The sequence below is a fragment of the Tachypleus tridentatus genome, chromosome 2 (genome assembly GCF_004210375.1).
Source record: "Tachypleus tridentatus isolate NWPU-2018 chromosome 2, ASM421037v1, whole genome shotgun sequence".
Lineage (NCBI taxonomy): Eukaryota > Metazoa > Arthropoda > Merostomata > Xiphosura > Limulidae > Tachypleus > Tachypleus tridentatus.
The window spans coordinates 15541943-15561670 of record NC_134826.1 but is presented as its reverse complement, the minus strand read 5'-3'; the positions used below and the strand labels follow the sequence as shown (position 1 = coordinate 15561670).

Sequence of the window (19728 nt, the reverse complement as noted above, 5' to 3'; positions counted from 1 at the left end):
GGCTACATTTTTACCATTGAATAGTGGGTTTGACCGTCACATTATAACGTCCCCACGGCTGAAAGGGTGAGCATGTTTGGTGTGACGTGGGGAGGGTGAAAATATGAAGACAGGCTTTCAATGTGTTAACTGTAACCTTTGCCAGTATCTTCTGGAAGGGGGCGTTATAATGTTACGGTCAATCCCACTATTCGTTGGTAAAAGAGTAGCCCAAGAGTTGGCGGTGGGTGGTGATGACTAGCTGCCTTCCCTCTAGTCTTACACTGCTAAATTAGAGACGGCTAGCACAGATAGCCCTCGAGTAGCTTTGTGCGAAATTCTAAAACAAGCAAACAAAAAACAAACAAATCTTCTGGAAATTAATGTCTAGTACTGAATACTCTAGACTGAATTATCTTCTGATCAAAACGAGCTACTTCCTTAAATGGAAACGAAAAATCAACCAGATAATGAGTATATGTTATTAAATATACAAATGTTTACGTTATTAAGTATAAATATTACAATACTTTGTTTCGTTACGTTTACGTTATTAAGTACAAACGTTATAATGCTTTGTTTTGTTACGTTTACGTTATTACGTACAAACGTTATAATGCTTTGTTTTGTCCCCCAGTGGCTCAGCGGTATGTCTACGGACTTTCAATGCTAATAACCGAGTTTCGATACCCGTGGTGGGCAGAGCACAGACAGCCCATTCAAAAACAACAACAACAGCTTTGTTTCGTCACGTTTACGTTATTAAATATAAACGTTTACAATGCTTTGTTTCGTCACGCTTACTTTATTAAGTTTCAACGTTTACAATGCTTTGTTTCGTCACGTTTTCGTTATTAAATATAAATATTAAAATACTTTGTATCGTTGGCTGGGTACGTTTGTTGTTAACAATATTTTTGGTCTTAAACGAAAGTTCTTCTCGAGGTTGAGCAAGCTTAGGATATGTAGGTTAGTCATATATTCATCTACTAAATTAACAATGGAAACATATTTTTATAATAAAAGTATAATAACATTATTTAAGAATAATAAAAATATATGTATTGAATATTCCAACCAAATACATTGCATACTTAATATAAAAACACTAGTTCTTACGTTCGTACATTTAACGTTCGTTGAAAAACTTAACACCCGTATAATAAAATGTTCCACAATAACCCCTAACAATATCTTGTAGTCAATCAGAATTTATTAACAGCTTCGAGTGCCTAATTTTATAATAAGCTGCTGAGATAAACTGCTATCACATGTAACACTGTTTAGCTATATAGTCGAGTAACAAGATAGTATAGCAAGAATATTTGTACTTAGATTATACTTACTTAAATGTAATAAATAACAAGCTAGGGTTAGAAAAATTATCATGTAATGAAGATATAGGTTTTAGTCTAAACATTAAAAACCTGAAATCGACCACGGGTAGCAAGTAGCGTACAAACACATTGTTGGTGTGAATGTGCGTTATAGTCACAATGGAAAAAAAAAAAAAACATGCTCTGGAAATGGAAAGTGAAGAAAAACTTGTGATTTACTAATGTTCAGTTATTTACATTATATAGCCGGACAATAGCAGGCTTAATAAATAAACTTAGTATTTTTGATAGTTAATCATGGTGTATATTGAATTGGAACACCCTTGAACTGAGACTCGGAAATTATACAACTTTCTGAATAGTAAATGTATTATTTATCTCTTATTAAGTAGCATAAAAATAAAATCGCAAAATTTATACCTTTTATTGTTATAGAGCATACAGATAAAACGTTTCATGTGTTCATCCGTCATCCTACTTAATAGATGCCTTTAAAACTGATTAGTCTTAAAATAAAGTACGCGTGTTCGTTTTAACAGCTTCTGATACGGTTACAATCCTCTGGAAACGAGCTGATCGACATTACTGCCATCTATCGCGACATAGTTGAACTATTTTGATACAGTTTGAAACATAGACACATATATTATATATATATATTCCCAATTTTTATTTTTAGTACTCTTGAGAACAATGAAAAGAAGGGACCTCCAAGCCTTGTCTCTGAATAAATCCAGTTTATTTTCTTTTAAGTACACAAACATCAAGGTAAACAGACATTGAAATAACATGGGCAAATATCGAGGTGATTAGGAATAGATGTATACGATTAATGTAAACATGTATTGTTATTAACTAGTACTTCCTGAATGTAGTTAATTTTATGATAGTATATCCATAGTAAAAAGAACACAAGAGTACTAATTGCGAGTTACTTAACGACAAAACAGGAGATGAAAAAAAAGCAGACTGAAGAAGTCCAGTTTTAGCAAACAGCGAACATAAACCCAAAATAAGAAATATGTTTTGCTCCTGAATAGTTTAATGTAAGAACAGTTTAGCCACAGCTGAAATAGTTGATAATTTGTCATATAAAATGTTTAATATTCGTTTGTGTTTTTAGTTACAATCTACAGATGGCAGCACAATAGTGTAAGTGTAAACTACTGTGTGTGGCCTGTAAGTTGAGTAACACATTTCCACATAGAATAAAACACAATTCAAGTTTTAACAGTTGTTTATATTTTATTTCGAATAAATGAGAACTGATATTTTTCAGTTTCTTGTAGAGAAAATAAGAAAACAATAAAACTGTGAGGAATATTAGTTGATAGTTGATTGTAAAGGAGCAAATTTTATCTTTTGTGAAGTTTGTTAAATTCTTGCCTAAGCCATCAGCCGTCTATAACTGTGATAGACACAGCTAATAAATTCTATCAACTCTTCACATACTCTATTACCAAAGAATGATGGAATTGACTTTAACATTATAATGCCTTCACAGAAGAAAGGACTAACATGTATAGGTTTCACGTGTGTATGAATCTAAACCAAAAGCTATAAGAAATAATGTGACTAAAAGATGTGAAATAAAACCCGGCGGTTAAATCAGTGGTTACTGGTGTTTATGGCATTGAAAATATGAATAATGACAATCCAAGTGAAGATTGTGTCAAAACCTCCTGAGTGAAACACCAACAGCGTTATTCCACTTATTTGAGTGAAATACCAGCAGCGTTACTCCACAGGTTTAAGTGAAGCACCAACATCGTTATTGCTTTGGACTGAGAGAAACACCAGCAGCGTTAATAAAATGGTTTGAATAAAACATTAATAGCGTTACTCCTTTGGTTTAAGTGAAACACCAATAGCGTTCTGAATTGGTTTGAGTGAAACACCAATAGCGTTACTGAACTGGTTTGAGTGTAATACCAAAAGAGCTCTGAATTGGATTGAGTTAAAAACCAACAGCGTTACTCCGTTGGTTTGAGTGAAATACCAATACAGTTCTTAATTGCTTTGAGTGAAACACCAATAGCGTTCTGAATTGGTCTGAGGGAAACACCAATAGCGTTATTGCTTTGATTTGAGATAAACACCAACAGCGTTATTGCTCTGGATTGAGTGAAAACCAACAACGTTACTGAAATGGTTTGAGTTTCATTTAAACTGTTCGTCCTACAAATCTGAGTGAAAATTATTCTTCAAAAATGGTCATTCTGTTTACTGTAACAGCTAAAATTTTGTTTGGTTTGCGCGAAATTTTGTGCAGACGTGGAGTAAATGTTATGTTAAACGTGTGTGAAATTTAATAAAAATCGAAGCCTGGGAAGTATGTATTTGGTGCGTAGAAGAACATTAGACGAATTTAGGCTGAATAGATTTTTTTTTTAAGTTGAAATATGGCGTAAGCAATATAGGTGAAATACTCAGAAAAATGCATGAGGGTTACTAAGTTACGATGAGCTCATGTTTTACATCGAAACCCAAATAAATCAAGATAAAATACCACTTTAAGTAAATATTTTCAAGTCTAATTTGAAAAGAACATAAATAATTCATTAGTTGTAATGAGATAATTATTCAAGAACGTCACATTTTCTAGTAACAGTAGATATATCCGGTAAAAGCAACATAACTTTATGCAGTTTCCAAAGTATGACTAGTGTTTACCGGACTTCGTTTATAAATCATAACATTTATTTTATATGTTAGTAAAGAATGAACTGTTTTAAAGCTGGAAGTTGAGTGAATACGGTTCAAATTATATTAATAAATTCATATTTAGAATCTAGTTGTCTTGGTTGACTTGTTTTTATACCAACGATTAGTTTCGTGTAAACATTTTTTAAACAGACAAAATGTGATTATTCTAAAATTTACTTGTCGTAATACGTTAATATTAGGATTACTCTACTTTATAACACAACATGGTTCATTCAGCTTTATTTGTAATGTTTGCAGACACACTGCTGTGTCACCTCGGAGCTAGAATTAGGCCTTTCAATTTTTTTGTTATTAGCATTAGGCCTAGTATTAATAAGGTTTTCCAAGTATGAGTGTCATCAGGTTCTTTTACCTGTTTATACTTGTATTATGTTTGTTTTTCTCAACATACCATCTTATTTTCGTTTTATCGGTGGTAACTTTTTTATGCCTTATTTTTATAATTTTACCAAGTTTTATAAAACACTTACAGAGTGTCGTTCTTCTATTGTTGTTTCTTGTGCATTTTTCCTTGTTTTGCATGTAATGTTAATAAGATTAGTCTAAACAGCTTAAGGATGAACACGTACAAAACATAATAACCAGTGATTGGTAAGTATTATTACGTAGTAATCTGTGATTGGTTGGTATTATTACGTAGTAATCTGCGATTGGTTAGTATTGTTTTGAAACAAAGAAACTATACATTACACAAAAGTAAACTCTTCAAAAAAAGAAACGCAAGAGGCAAAATTTGAGACAAATTGTTAACAAGTTTATTCCGGGTAGTTCTGTATGACATGTGTGAAACTTTGCACATTCACTGCTGAACATTCAAAGTCTGCAAAGGTGAAGTCCATGCTCACTAGTTGAAGTTTAACGTCACTCAACGTCAATAACGAGTATGTCCCTCGTGAGCATCAATAACTGCTTGGCATCTCCTGCCCATGGAAGCGACGAGATGACGAATCACATCCTGTGGAATGGCTGTCCACTCAGCCTGCAAAGCTGCTGCTGGCTGAGGTAGAGTCTGCGGTTGAGGTTGTCTCCGTCGCAGACGTCGGTCCAACTCGTCCCAAAGATGTTCGATGGGGTTTAAATCTGGTGATCTGGAGGACCATGGAAGGACGTTGATGTTGTGGTGTCTCAAGAAGACAGTGGTGAGTCGGGCTGTGTGAGGATGGGCGTTGTCATGTTGAAAAACGTCGTTGACGTTCACCATGATGGGTTGCACATGGGGCCTAAGAATCTCGTCGACGTATCGTTGAGCCGTAAGATTCTCTTGAATGTGAAAAAGGTCTGTTCTGGCATTGTAGGTGATGGCAGCCCACATCATGACGCTGCCACCACCAAATCTGTCAACATCCTGCACACAGTTTACTGCAAAACGTTCACCTCGGCGACGGTAAACACGGGTTCTTCCATCCTGCCTACGAAGCAGGACCGTGCTTGACGATGCTGCTGGGTGAGGATGACGTCTCTGACTGGACGTCGAGGTCGGATTCCTGCATCTCATAGACGATTGCATACGGTCTGATCGGAAATCCTACGCAGCCCTGGTATGGTTGAGACAGTAGACGTCGCAGTGGTGGTCCTATCCCGAAGGTGACGTAACCGAATGTAGCGATCTTGTGCGGGCGTGGTCACACGAGGTCTGCCAGATCGTGGACGGTCACGAGTTGTTGGTGACGATTCCATAGCCTTGTCATGGTGCTTGGGTGGACATTCACAGCTTTGGCAATATATGATCGAGATTCGCCTGCTTCCAAGCGACCAATGGCGTTGTTGCATTGTGCTTCTGTCAGTTTTGGCGTAACTGTATTGCGTGTCAGTGGCTTAACACTGAGCTATGGAAACCGAGAACCCGTCACTTTTATAGGGATTTTGCACATGTTGCACGTGCAGAACATGCAGATCTCTCAAACAAATTTATTGGACACGAATGCTTTTTGGCGAAAAATCCGTTGTTTTCCTCCGTTTTCAAAGTGCACAACTTTTATTGTCCTTTTGGTCTGACAATCAGTGCCTTAACACGTGTAACATCACATACTCTGAGCTTGTAACGTTATTACATATATTTCTCTTTAAAATAACAAAAATATTCCTTTTGCGTTTCTTGTTTTGAAGAGTATAATTTTGTATACTGTATAGTCCCTTTGTTTTAACGTAGTTTTGTATAACGTATAGTAATTTCGTTTTCATATAATTTCATATAATGTATAGTCTTTGTTTTAATACAGTGTCATATAGTATATAATCTTTTTATTTCGTTTAAATTAAGTTTTTTGTATAGTCCTATTGTTTTATTATTATTTTGTATGATGTATAGTCCTTTTCATTTAATATCATTTTATAAAATATATATTTCTATTGTGTTATTATAATTTTGTATAGTGTGTAGTCATTTTCTTTTATTATGGTTTTGTGTAATGTATAGTCCTTTTTATATAATTTTGGGTAATTTATAGTCCCGCTGAGGTTTTGTAATTTTATATCATATATATTCCCTTTGTTTTTCTATAACTTTGTATAATGTACATACCTTTTTTTTAATATCGATATGTATTAAGAATAATCCCTTGGCGTTAATATAATTTTTTATCTGTATAGTCCCTTTGTTTTAATATAGTTTTGTATAACGTATAGTAATTTTCTTTTAATACAGTTTTGTGTAATGCGCAGTCACTTTGTTTTAAAATAGTGTTTTATAATGTATAGTCCTTTTGTTTTATTATACTTTTGTATAATGTATAGTCTTTTTGTTCTATTATAATTTTCTATAGTGTATAGACATTTGGTTTTATTAAAATTTTATGCAATGTATAGTCCTTTTGTTTTAATGTAGTTTCTTATAATGTATAAACCCTTTTTAATATAGTTTTGTAGAATGTATAGTTCCTTTCTTTCAATATAATTTTGTATGGTGTATAGTATTTTGATTTTATTATAATTTTCTATAATGTATAATCCTTTTGTTTTAATATAGTTTTGTATAGTATCCCTAGGTTTCAATATAATTTTGTATAATGTATAGTTCGTTTGTTTTAATATAGTTTTGCATGATGTATAGGACCTTTGTTTTAATATAGGTTTGTAAAATGTGTTGTATTTTCTTTGAATATAATTTTATTTAATGTATAGTCCTTTTCTCTTAAAGTAATTTTGAATAATGTATAGTTTTTTGTTTTAATAGAGTTTTGTATAATGTATAATATTTTCTTTTAATATAATTTTCCTTACTATATAGTCCATTTGTTTTAATATATTTTTGTGTAACGAATGGTAATTTTTAACATGATTTTGTTCAATGTGTAGTTTCTTTTTCTTAATATAATTTTGTATAATATATAGTGCTTTTGTTTTAATATAATTTTGTATAATATATAGTGCTTTTGTTTTATTATAATTTTTCATAATGTATAGTCCTTTTTATTATAATTTTGTATAATGTATAGTCCTTTTTATTGTAATTTAGTATAATGTATAGTCCTTTTTTAATGTAGTTTTGTATTATTTATAGTTCCTTTTTGTTTATATAATTTTATAATGTATAGTCCCTTTGTTTTAATATAGTTTTTATCATGTATAGTCCTTTTGTTTTATTGTAATTTTGTATAATGTATAGTCATTTTCTTTTATTATAATTTTGTATAATGTATAATCTTTTTGTTGTTATATAATTTTGGGTAATGTATAGGCTCTTTCTTTTAATATATTTTTGTATAAAGTATAGTAATTTTCTTTTAATATAATTTTGTTCATTGTATAGTTTCTTTATTTTAATATAGTTTTGTATAATGTATAGGGGTAGTTCTTTTGTTGGGATATTGTTTTGAATAATGTCTAGGCATTTCTTTGTTAAAATTTTATATAATGTGTAGTTCTTTTTATTATAATTTTGTATAATGTGTAGTTCCTTTGTTTTAATATAGTTTTGTATAATGTATTGTCCATTTATTTTAATACAGTTTTGTATCATGTATAGTCCCTTTTGTTTTATTATTTTGTGTTATGTATAGTCCCTTTTGTTTTATTATTTTGTGTTATGTATAGTCCCTTTTGTTTTATTTTTTTGTGTTATGTATAGTCCCTTTGTTTTATTTTTTATGTTATGTATAGTCCCTTTTGTTTTATTATTTTATGTTATGTATAGTCCCTTTTGTTTTATTATTTTGTGTTATGTATAGTCCCTTTTGTTTTATTATTTTGTGTTATGTATAGTCCCTTTTGTTTTATTATTTTGTGTTATGTATAGTCCCTTTTGTTTTATTATTTTGTGTTATGTATAGCCCTTTTGTTTTATTATGATTTTGTATAATGTATCGTTCTTTTCTCTTTTGTGTGTATCTTAATTTTAGTAAATAAACGTCTAAATCTTTTTTTCTATGAGTATATTTAGTAATATTTATATACCAGTGTAGTAACTTCATGTCAATTAATTTCCTTATGTAATAATTATGCTAATGCCCCATGTTTGCTGTTGACGTGAAATGTAAATAGTTCCTTTCTATCACCACTTTACATTTTCATTCAATATGTTGGCATAGGTTTTACAAGTCGTTAAAAATACAAAATCAGTATTTTTATGACGTAGCTTTGAGTAAGTTGCTTTTCAATAATTAGCAGTAACTGGACTTGTGACGATAAACTGTCTATTTATTTTTTATCTGCTGTTGTGAACTTTGTAACAAGGATGTTCGTACCCCTAAATTAATTATATTTTGTTTTCAGGAAATGAAAGAACCTAATGTTATTTTTCTATAGAAATTCGTTAACAGAGAAAAAAATGAGTGAAATAAATGTTATTAACAAAACTAAATTATTCAGATTATAGGAATGTTCTGTTTTTGGCAAGATTTAGTTTATTGAAATAAATTTTTATTTTCGTCTGCAAACGTCACAATTTAAATAAAAAAAAACTGGTTTCTCAAACAGATTTGCGATAAAGTTTTTTGGGATAACAGAAGCAAATATAATTTAACTATTAATGATTAATATACAATGGTTCCTCGTAAAGTTAAAATACTTTATAAATATTTTATTTATATGTTAAAGATTTATTTTATATTCAATCAGTGGTGAAACTGAATAGAGCATCTATGACGTAGAAGCCTAGAATATTCTTTGATTGGTCGTATCCTCTGCTGCGGACTGCAGTGTTTGCCTATTCAAGGCTCATCAGCACAGCTTGAGTCAATAAGCTATAGAAACATCATTAGGTATTTTATAATGGTGAAGGGTATATAATATGTATGATGTGTTGCATACGTTTTACTTCACCATATTAATATAGGTTACTATATGATAAACTAAAGCGGATTATCAAACCACAGAGAATTCATAAATATAAGTATGTTCTGTTAAACGTTAAAACATTAATGTATTTCCTAAAGGAGCTGTCCATGTCAGAAACATTATATCTTGTGGCCAAAGCGGTATGTTTCTGGAACTTAGTTAGACTGTAGAAATATTTTGTCAGATAGGAAACTTGGTTAGACTGTAACTAAATGTTGTCAGATATGAAACTTGGTAGAACTGTGGAAAAATTTTGTCAAATAGGAAACTTGGTCAGACTGTAACTAAATGTTGTCAGATATGAAACTTGGTAGAACTGTGGAAAAATTTTGTCAAATAGGAAACTTGGTCAGACTGTACAAAAATTTTCATTTAGGTAACTTCGTTAGACTGTACAAAAATTTTGTCAAATAGGAAACTTGGTAGGACTGAAATAAATTCTGACAGATAGGAAACTTGGTACGAGAGAAACGTTATAGTTCATGTTGTTAGTTTTCGATGAAGTCAATAACAGGTGTATGTGTACAAATAAAGTGGTAAGTAATATTACTATTTCATTTTGTCTAAGGAAAATCATGTCTTATTAATCGTTGTTCAGGCCTAAAGACGATGAGTGAAACGTGTTTGATTAAGCCTTTTGAGAACAAATAAGATGTGAGAATGAAACTGTCTACAACTGTAGTTAATTAAGCATCAAATGAAACCTTAGCTTCGCTCAGTCTTAAATTAAATTGTATTACTCCAGGAACTACGCCAGCTTCTTGTCTAGCGTTGGTAATAACATATATGGGCAGGTTTTGCCGTTGTAGGTTTGCTTAGAAGTAGTTGAACGTTCTGTTGAAGGTAACTATATCTCAATGGACGGAGCTGACTATAAATCGCAAAGATTGTTATAATTGTCACATACCACTTGTGTCGCATAAATATAGAAACTGTCATCCATATGTAGTGGTTTGCAAATTTTTTGTGATTGAGTAAACAACAAAAGCAAAATATTTTGTATGAATCATTGTATTACAATTTAAAATATAAACTAATCAATTTCTGGAGATAATATACGATATGCTTTTTTTTCTGCACTGTTAACTTAGTTTAATTCTAAGCCTACTTATTTTCGCAATATTTAACAAACTATAAATGGTGTTATATGTGTAAGGTAATTTCAAACTGTTGTTACATTTCGCTTTAATGTCAGCTGATAGAAAAGATATTAACGAGTTCCCACAAACATGTACTTGGCCCTGCATGGCCAAGTGGTTAAAGCACACCACTTGTAATCCGAGAGTTCGAATCCCAGGTACACCAAACATCTTAGTCCTTTCAGCCGTGGGGGCGTTGTAATGTTTCAGTTAATCCTAGTATTCGCAGGCAAAATAATAACCCAAGAGTTGGCGGTGGGTGGTGATGACTAGCTGCCTTCCCTCTAGTCTTATACTGCTAAATTAGGGACGGCTAGCGCAGATAGCTCTCGTGTAGTTAAAAATCAAAGAAAAAAACAGTTTTGAAAGTTTGCGTTTAATAAATGCGTGGCTTACTTTGCCTAAAATATTATTGTTAAATTGCCTAAGATTAAAAATAGCTCTCCGAGATTAAACAGACAAGGGATATCAAAATGAAGTAAATCTAGCTAGATTATATTCGAATATAATCGTGTACGAAGTTTGAAAGGAAAGAAAAGGAAAACGACCTACATCTGACATATCTATCAATAGAGCATAATAACTAGAAACAAATGTCAGGTGTTTGCTTACCAGTTGTATATATATATATATACATTTATAAGATTATATTGGTAAATGCGGAATAATTTAATCTCAGATTAGAAAAACATGTCGACTTTTATTTTGACTGACTATAGAGTTAATTAACTCCAAGAAACGCTAAAAATAACGAAATAAAACACATTAATTTCTGAATTTTTTAGAAACTGTATAAAAACTTAGACTCTTTTAATGGAACGTATTTAAAACATATGTGTAGGTTCGAAAGTCGCAAATAAACGCGTATATGTTCACAAAATATCAGTATCTAAGCACTCTAAAGTTTGTCAAAGAAAGGCAAAGTGTCTTTTGAAAGTAGGTAATTAATTCAACTAGTTTAGTTGAGTGTGTTATTCGATATGACTTGGAAGTTGACCTGCTGACATGGTAAATTGTCATCTTTTCAAAACTGATGAATAGTTTGTTGTTAATTTTGACTGGTCATTACGTGTATAGTCTACTGAAGGTAACTGTACCAAGGTTCTATAATAACAGAAGTATTAGCATTACAATAATATTACTTAGGTTTGAAAAATAAATCAATTAATTAATCAACTTGGCCACTGCTCGCCGCCTGCTTTCCTGTCATTCATGATTCGTAATTCGAAAAGGCACAACGGTACGTGTTCTGCACACTGACATCTTGTGGGCTGAATTGAAAGTAAAAGTACACGACTACCTCGATTAACTATGCATTCAATGTTATTGAGTTCTCTAATTCAGTTGTGGTACATCTACAAGTAATCAAATCTGAGAAAATAAGTAGGCGTTTAGTAAGATTGTTATATGCAAGTGACCATTTAGTATGATCCGTCCCACTTTAAACATCTGGAGACTTGTTGTACGCATTATTAAAGATAATCTTTTGGTAACATCTGTTCCAGTTTTAACCACCTATAGCACACGGTATTAAGAGAAACAACCAACACAAATTAATGTTACAAGCTGTACCACAATATATCTGAGTAAACGTCACGTAATGAACCAGATAGGATTATTCACGTCACTTGAGGGTGGAACAACACAGAGATTACTTGTTATTGGTTATTAAAAGTGGTAATAGGTGTAAGGTCTTGCTTCACGGAGTCTTGATGAAGGAAAGCAAGTATCTTCATATGTTAATCGCTTGTTTGTATCCACCTCAAAAATGGTAGCCGCGTTCTAATAGGGTACTGACCTGTCTTGTTAGAGTGAACAGAGCGAAGAGCAGGAGATTCCTGCAGAGAATGTTTAACGTAATACTTACAGAAGATAATGAAAAATAGGAGAAACCGAACTTCTGCACTCAGCTGGGGACCTCGACTGTCCAGTAGGCGGAGGAAAAGAACATGGAATCCGAGGCTTACACAAAGAGCTCATGAACGAATATATACGTAAATAAGTACATTCCATCATCGAAACACTGCCCTTCTAAGTGGAACATTCCATCCCATAACGACCCGACACACACCAATCAAAGATAGGATTCTTTAAAACGTCGCAAGAGGTTGTTGAGGACAACTAATACAGCTACCTGGAAAATGTACTCAACACTAAATAACTGAGATAATAATGTTTTCTGGGTTACATCTTGGGGATGTACTCAACACTAAATAACTGAGATAAAAATGTTTTTTTGGTTACATCTTAGTGGAACATTCCATCCCATAACGACCCGACACACACCAATCAAAGAGAGGAATGTTTAAAACGTCGCAAGAGGTTGTTGAGGACAACTAATACAGCTACCTGGAAAATGTACTCAACACTAAATAACTGAGATAATAATGTTTTCTGGGTTACATCTTGGGGATGTACTCAACACTAAATAACTGAGATAAAAATGTTTTTTTGGTTACATCTTAGTGGAACATTCCATCCCATAACGACCCGACACACACCAATCAAAGAGAGGAATGTTTAAAACGTCGCAAGAGGTTGTTGAGGACAACTAATACAGCTACCTGGAAAATGTACTCAACACTAAATAACTGAGATAATAATGTTTTCTTGGTTACATCTTGGGGATGTACTCAACACTAAATAACTGAGATGAAAATGTTTTTTTGGTTACATCTTAGTGGAACATTCCATCCCATAACGACCCGACACACACCAATCAAAGAGAGGAATGTTTAAAACGTCGCAAGAGGTTGTTGAGAACAACTAATACAGCCACTGGAAAATGTACTCAACACTAAATAACTGAGATAATAATGTTTTCTGGGTTACATCTTGGGGATGTACTCAACCTTAAATAACTGAGATAAAAATGTTTTTTTGGTTACATCTTAGGGATTTACTCAACACTAAATAACTGAGATAATAATGTTTTCTTGGTTACATCTTGGGGATTTACTCAACACTAAATAACTGAGATAATAATGTTTTTTGGTAACATCTTAGGGATTTACTCAACACTAAATAACTGAGATAATAATGTTTTCTTGGTTACATCTTAGGGATTTACTCAACACTAAATAACTGAGATAAAAATGTTTTTTGGTTACATCTTGGGGATGTACTCAACACTAAATAACTGAGATAAAAATGTTTTTTTGGTTACATCTTAGGGATTTACTCAACACTAAATAACTGAGATAAAAATGTTTTTTTGGTAACATCTTAGGGATTTACTCAACACTAAATAACTGAGATAATAATGTTTTCTTGGTTACATCTTAGGGATTTACTCAACACTAAATAACTGAGATAAAAATATTTTTTTGGTTACATCATAGGGATTTACTCAACACTAAATAACTGAGATAATAAGGTTTTTTGGTTACATCTTGGGGATGTACTCAACACTAAATAACTGAGATAAAAATGTTTTTTGGTTACATCATAGGGATTTACTCAACACTAAATAACTGAGATAAAAATGTTTTTTTGGTTACATCATAGGGATTTACTCAACACTAAATAACTGAGATAATAAGGTTTTTTGGTTACATCTTGGGGATGTACTCAACACTAAATAACTGAGATAAAAATGTTTTTTTGGTTACATCATAGGGATTTACTCAACACTAAATAACTGAGATAATAAGGTTTTTTTGGTTATATCTTGGTGATTACTCAACACTAAATAACTGAGATAAAAATGTTTTTTGGTTACATCATAGGGATTTACTCAACACTAAATAACTGAGATAAAAATGTTTTTTTGGTTACATCATAGGGATTTACTCAACACTAAATAACTGAGATAATAAGGTTTTTTTGGTTATATCTTGGGGATGTACTCAACACAAAATAATTGAGATAATAATGTTTTTTGGTTATATCTTGGGGATGTACTCAACACTAAATAACTGAGATAATAATGTTTTCTTGGTTACATCTTGGGGATTTACTCAACACTAAATAAGTGAGATAAAAATGTTTTTTGGTTATATCTTGGGGATTTACTCAACACTAAATAACTGATATAAAAATGTTTTTTTGGTTACATCTTAGGGATTTACTCAACACTAAATAACTGAGATAAAAATGTTTTTTGGTTACATCTTAGTGGAACATTCCATCCCATAACGACCCGACACACACCAATCAAAGAGAGGAATGTTTAAAACGTCGCAAGAGGTTGTTGAGGACAACTAATACAGCTACCTGGAAAATGTACTCAACACTAAATAACTGAGATAATAATGTTTTCTGGGTTACATCTTGGGGATGTACTCAACACTAAATAACTGAGATAATAATGTTTTCTTGGTTATATTTTAAGGATTTACTCAACACTAAATAACTGAGATAAAAATGTTTTTTTGGTTACATCTTACGGATTTACTCAACACTAAATAACTGAGATAAAAATGTTTTTTTGGTTACATCTTACGGATTTACTCAACACTAAATAACTGAGATAAAAATGTTTTTTGGTTACATCTTACGGATTTACTCAACACTAAATAACTGATATAAAAATGTTTTTTTGGTTACATCTTAGGGATTTACTCAACACTAAATAACTGAGATAAAAATGTTTTTTGGTTATATCTTAGGGATTTACTCAACACTAAATAACTGAGATAATAATGTTTTCTTGGTTACATCTTGGGGATTTACTCAACACTAAATAACTGAGATAATAATGTTTTCTTGGTTATATTTTAAGGATTTACTCAACACTAAATAACTGAGATAAAAATGTTTTTTGGTTACATCTTACGGATTTACTCAACACTAAATAACTGAGATAAAAATGTTTTTTGGTTATATCTTGGGGATTTACTCAACACTAAATAACTGAGATAAAAATGTTTTTTGGTTACATCTTACGGATTTACTCAACACTAAATAACTGAGATAAAAATGTTTTTTGGTTATATCTTGGGGATTTACTCAACACTAAATAACTGAGAAAAAATGTTTTTTTGGTTATATCTTAGGGATTTACTCAACACTAAATAACTGAGATAAAAATGTTTTTGGTTATATCTTGGGGATGTACTCAACACTAAATAACTGAGATAATAATGTTTTTTGGTTACATCTTGGGGATGTACTCAACACTAAATAATTGCAACCAAAGCCAAAGATACATTTACTGAACTTTCCAGGTTGAAATAAGTTGTATGTTAAGGTTGGAAATGATTAAAGTTTTCCCGTAAGCCAGACAAGGTGCATTAGAAATTGACATGGATATGTTAAAAGATTCCAAAATAACCAGATATCGGGAAAGGAACATGATAAAGAATTTCTATACATTTTTTTTTAGACTGAAGGACAAATCTTCTCGTCCTGGCTTAAATTGAAATAATACTTTCGTAAAACTTGTCACGCGATTGAAGATTGATAGCTATTGTTATATAACAAATCAGTTACATCTTACGTAAAGTGTTTGAATCGAATGTATTATTTGTGCATCCGTAGCTAACAACAGTTCGATTTGAACAAAATTTCTCGAAGGTAAAACACTCTTTGAGGTAAAACACACTTTCGTCAATGCTATAAATTTTACTTGTATTCAATCATTCTAACCAAGAGATGTTTTTGTATCGTGACAGACTTTTACCCGATATCTGTAGAACTTGGATAGTCCACGGTGTAGAAGAAGCGAAACGGATCCTATTTTGTATAACGTTATGACATATCTTAGTTAGGACTTAGTGTATTGTTCTAAATAATATTTTATTACAATTCTATATTTATAAGAAATTTTAATTTTCTACTTTTAGAAGAGGCAACATCTTAATTTAAACACTACCAGTTGACACATCCACCAGTAGGTGGCGTTTTGTGAAATCATAATTTAAACATTATATTCAGTATTGTTGGTTTTAACTTGGGCCAAGCGTGTTAAGGCGTGCGACTCGTAAACCGAGTGTCGCGGGTTCGCATCCCCGTCGCGCCAAACATGCTCGCCCTTTCAGCCGTGGGGGCGTTATAATGTGACGGTCAATCCCACTATTCGTTGGGAAAAGAGTAGCCCAAGAGTTGGCGGCGGGTGGTGATGACTAGCTGCCTTTCCTCTCGTCTTACACTGCTAAATTAGGGACGGCTAGCACAGATAGCCCTCGAGTAGCTTTGTGCGAAATTCCAAAACAAACATGGTTTTAACTTATTAATTTATGTAACCTGAAGATTAACGTTCACGACCAAACTCAGTGTATGTTGTTTTTTTAGTTTTACACAATCACGGTTACATTGTGTAATGCATTACCGTAAACAAAAACAAATAATTAAACTTTCTTCTGGAAGTATAGTTTAAATGTGGCAGTTTCTTAGAAACTCCACTGATATTTTTTCGTAATTTAACGATATTAAATGAAACTTATTTCTGGCCAATATATTGTTTCCTTAGAGTCGTAATAGTATTGTTACTGTAAGAACTCAATGCTTACCGTCATAATACAAGTTGTTTGTTTGTTTGTTTGGTTTTGAATTTTGCACAAAGCTACTCGAGGGCTATCTGTGCTAGCCGTCCCTAATTTAGTAGTGTAAGACTAGAGAGAAGGCAGCTAGTCATCACCACCCGCCGCCAACTCTTGGGCTACTCTTTTACCAACGAATAGTGGGATTGACCGTCACTTTATAACGCCCCCACGGCTGAAAGGGCGAGCATGTTTGGCGCGACGGGGATGCGAACCCGCGACACTCAGATTACGAGTCGCACGCCTTAACACGCTTGGCCATGCCGGGTCTAACACAAGTTGTACTGTAAGCTCACATCCTTTGGTTGTACTGCTAATCTAACTACTGTTAATATTATGCAATGAGTTGATAATTTATGAAATGATTAGAACAATAAAATAGTTATGAATTGTTTCAGGTGACTATTTATTTGAATGTTGTGACAAACAATCCACGATCTTACTATATACTTCCGTTCTTTCTTCTTGAACAAACCGACAAGTAAATTTGACACGTTTTCATTAATGTATTCTCTCCTGTTCACGTTGTTGGTTTCACTGCGCTGCTTGGGCTTGTAATCGACCAATGGCAGCGAATCATGTGATCGATCTCCGTCATCAACACTGTCGAGTTGTTCCTGTTAAAATGACCACAACATTTGGAGTTACAAGGTGAAGTTTCATTAATAAAACATTCAAAAAGTTTTATCTACTTTTTTTCCGAAAACGGAATACAGTTAGGTTTGTTATATACGATTCATCACACTTTGAGTTTTCATTTAATAAGAATAAATATAATTTTGTAGATCTTAAACTAAAACTGAAACTTTCTGTACATTTTTTTATTTTCACTTACGTCACCAGTCGCTACACTGCCTGTATGTGAACCCCACGGTTAAAACATCCACTATACAGAAATAATTCCTACTATACGGCGCATTACGCATAAGCTTACTTGAAATTCATATGAACTTCATCTGTGCACGTGCTTACTTTAAACATTAGTGACTGTCCTTGATATTTAACATGTTTTCGTCTCTAGTTGAGCACAAAGCTACACAAAGAGCTGTCTGTGCTGTACTAGCACGGGTATCGAAACCCGGTTAATAGAGTTGTAAGTCCATAGTTGTCACAATAACAGTAATGATCAAATTACACTAATCGATTAGAATACCTCACGGCAGCGGATGTTACTCAGATGCTTTCCTTCAGTTCAGAATTACAGACAGCTCCGGCAGGTTTACCTTTTGTACCTGTGTGAGGATATCCGGAACAAACATGCTGTACTTATATTTGTAGAGAGAAGTAGGAACATATGAAGGTGATTAAAAAAAAAAGACTTCTAGAAAAAAATCAGCTTTAAAAACTGTGGTAGTAATTATTTATTTGGTGACGTTTCGAGCCTCTTAAAAACTGTGGTAGTAATTATTTACCTTCCGACGTTTCGAGTCTCTTAAAAACTGTGGTAGTAATTATTTACTTGGCGACGTTTCGAGTCTCTTAAAACTGTGGTAGTAATTATTTACTTGGCGACGTTTCGAGTCTCTTAAAACTATGGGAGTAATTATTTACATGGCGACATTTCGAGTCTCTTAAAACTATGGCAATAATTATTCACTTGGCGACACTTCGAACCTCTTAAAACTGTGGTAGTAATTATTTACTTGGTGACATTTCGAACCTCTTAAAACTATGGTAGTAATTATTTACTTGTCGACACTTCGAACCTCTTAAAACCTGCGGTAGTAAAACAGATTAATAGGCGAGATAGAACCACAAGAATTAAGCACTTGAAATAAACGACCTTATAACACCAAAATGTTGTTTTTAAGTAATTAAACACTCATTGCTTCGTTTCAAATCTGTTTCCTATATATATTTGACCACAGTTGTTAAAATACTATAACAAACGTTACAGTTACAGCTATGGCTCTTGATATAATACTTTGATTTAGAACATCTTACAGATGTTTTATGATCAATATAATAGAGTGTTACATTTGTTTCTATGTCAGCTGTAACTACCAACTTGAATATCAGTTGACGGTTGTTTCGAAGTTAACTAAAAACGAGTAATTTAGGCTCAGAATTACAAGTGACGACTTTTACAACTTAAGTGTTTCCATGTGCCAAGACCCTGGTTTTGGGCTCCATGGTAAAGTTTATAATCTTGGCTAGTGGTAATATTCTTCTTGGGCTCCACGAGAGCTTTAGCAGGTGCAGTTCAGTAACTGGATGGCTTAATGTTTTCAGCAATGACCGTTTGATATGATTTATCAGTACTTTTCAGTTTCAACTGCAATGTATCTTGTACTTTGCTGTCTAAGACATGATTCGAGTCCTATTCTCAGTATCGCTTTGCTCAGCCATGCGAGAATCGACGCCATCACAATACCACTAAGAATCACTCGCTGATGATGTTATCCCACCTAATGTTGTAGCAACAATGAAGTCCACACGACCTTGATCAGTGAGATACATAGCATTCATTATCATCTACAAAAATGATCGTAATGTTTTTATACTGTTCTGTCCATCAGTAGCATCACTTTCACCATCCGAGTTTTCATCTTGAGCACCTACACCTACAGATGATACCAAGTGAAATGAGTCCTTCAAATAATCTATGAAAGAGTTCACGCCGCAATACTCGTAAACGTGAAGTCTATCTTCATCAGACATCACCTCATTTACGTGAAGTCTAGCTCCATCAGACATCACCTCATTAACGTGAAGTCTAGCTCCATCAGACATCACCTCATTAACGTGAAGTCTAGCTCCATGAGACATCACCTCATTAACGTGAAGTCT

General features: G+C 32.9%; 1 protein-coding gene across 1 annotated transcript in view; it reads right to left on the bottom strand.

Moving 5' to 3' along the window:
• Window positions 1–17236: 17236 nt before the first annotated feature.
• The window catches only part of LOC143235291 (zwei Ig domain protein zig-8-like), a 50654-nt gene continuing 48162 nt past the window's right edge, over window positions 17237–19728 (bottom strand). The window contains exon 6 of the mRNA XM_076473290.1: window positions 17237–17555. The gene's annotated coding sequence lies outside the window, so the exon portion shown is untranslated. The remainder of the gene's footprint in view (window positions 17556–19728) is intronic.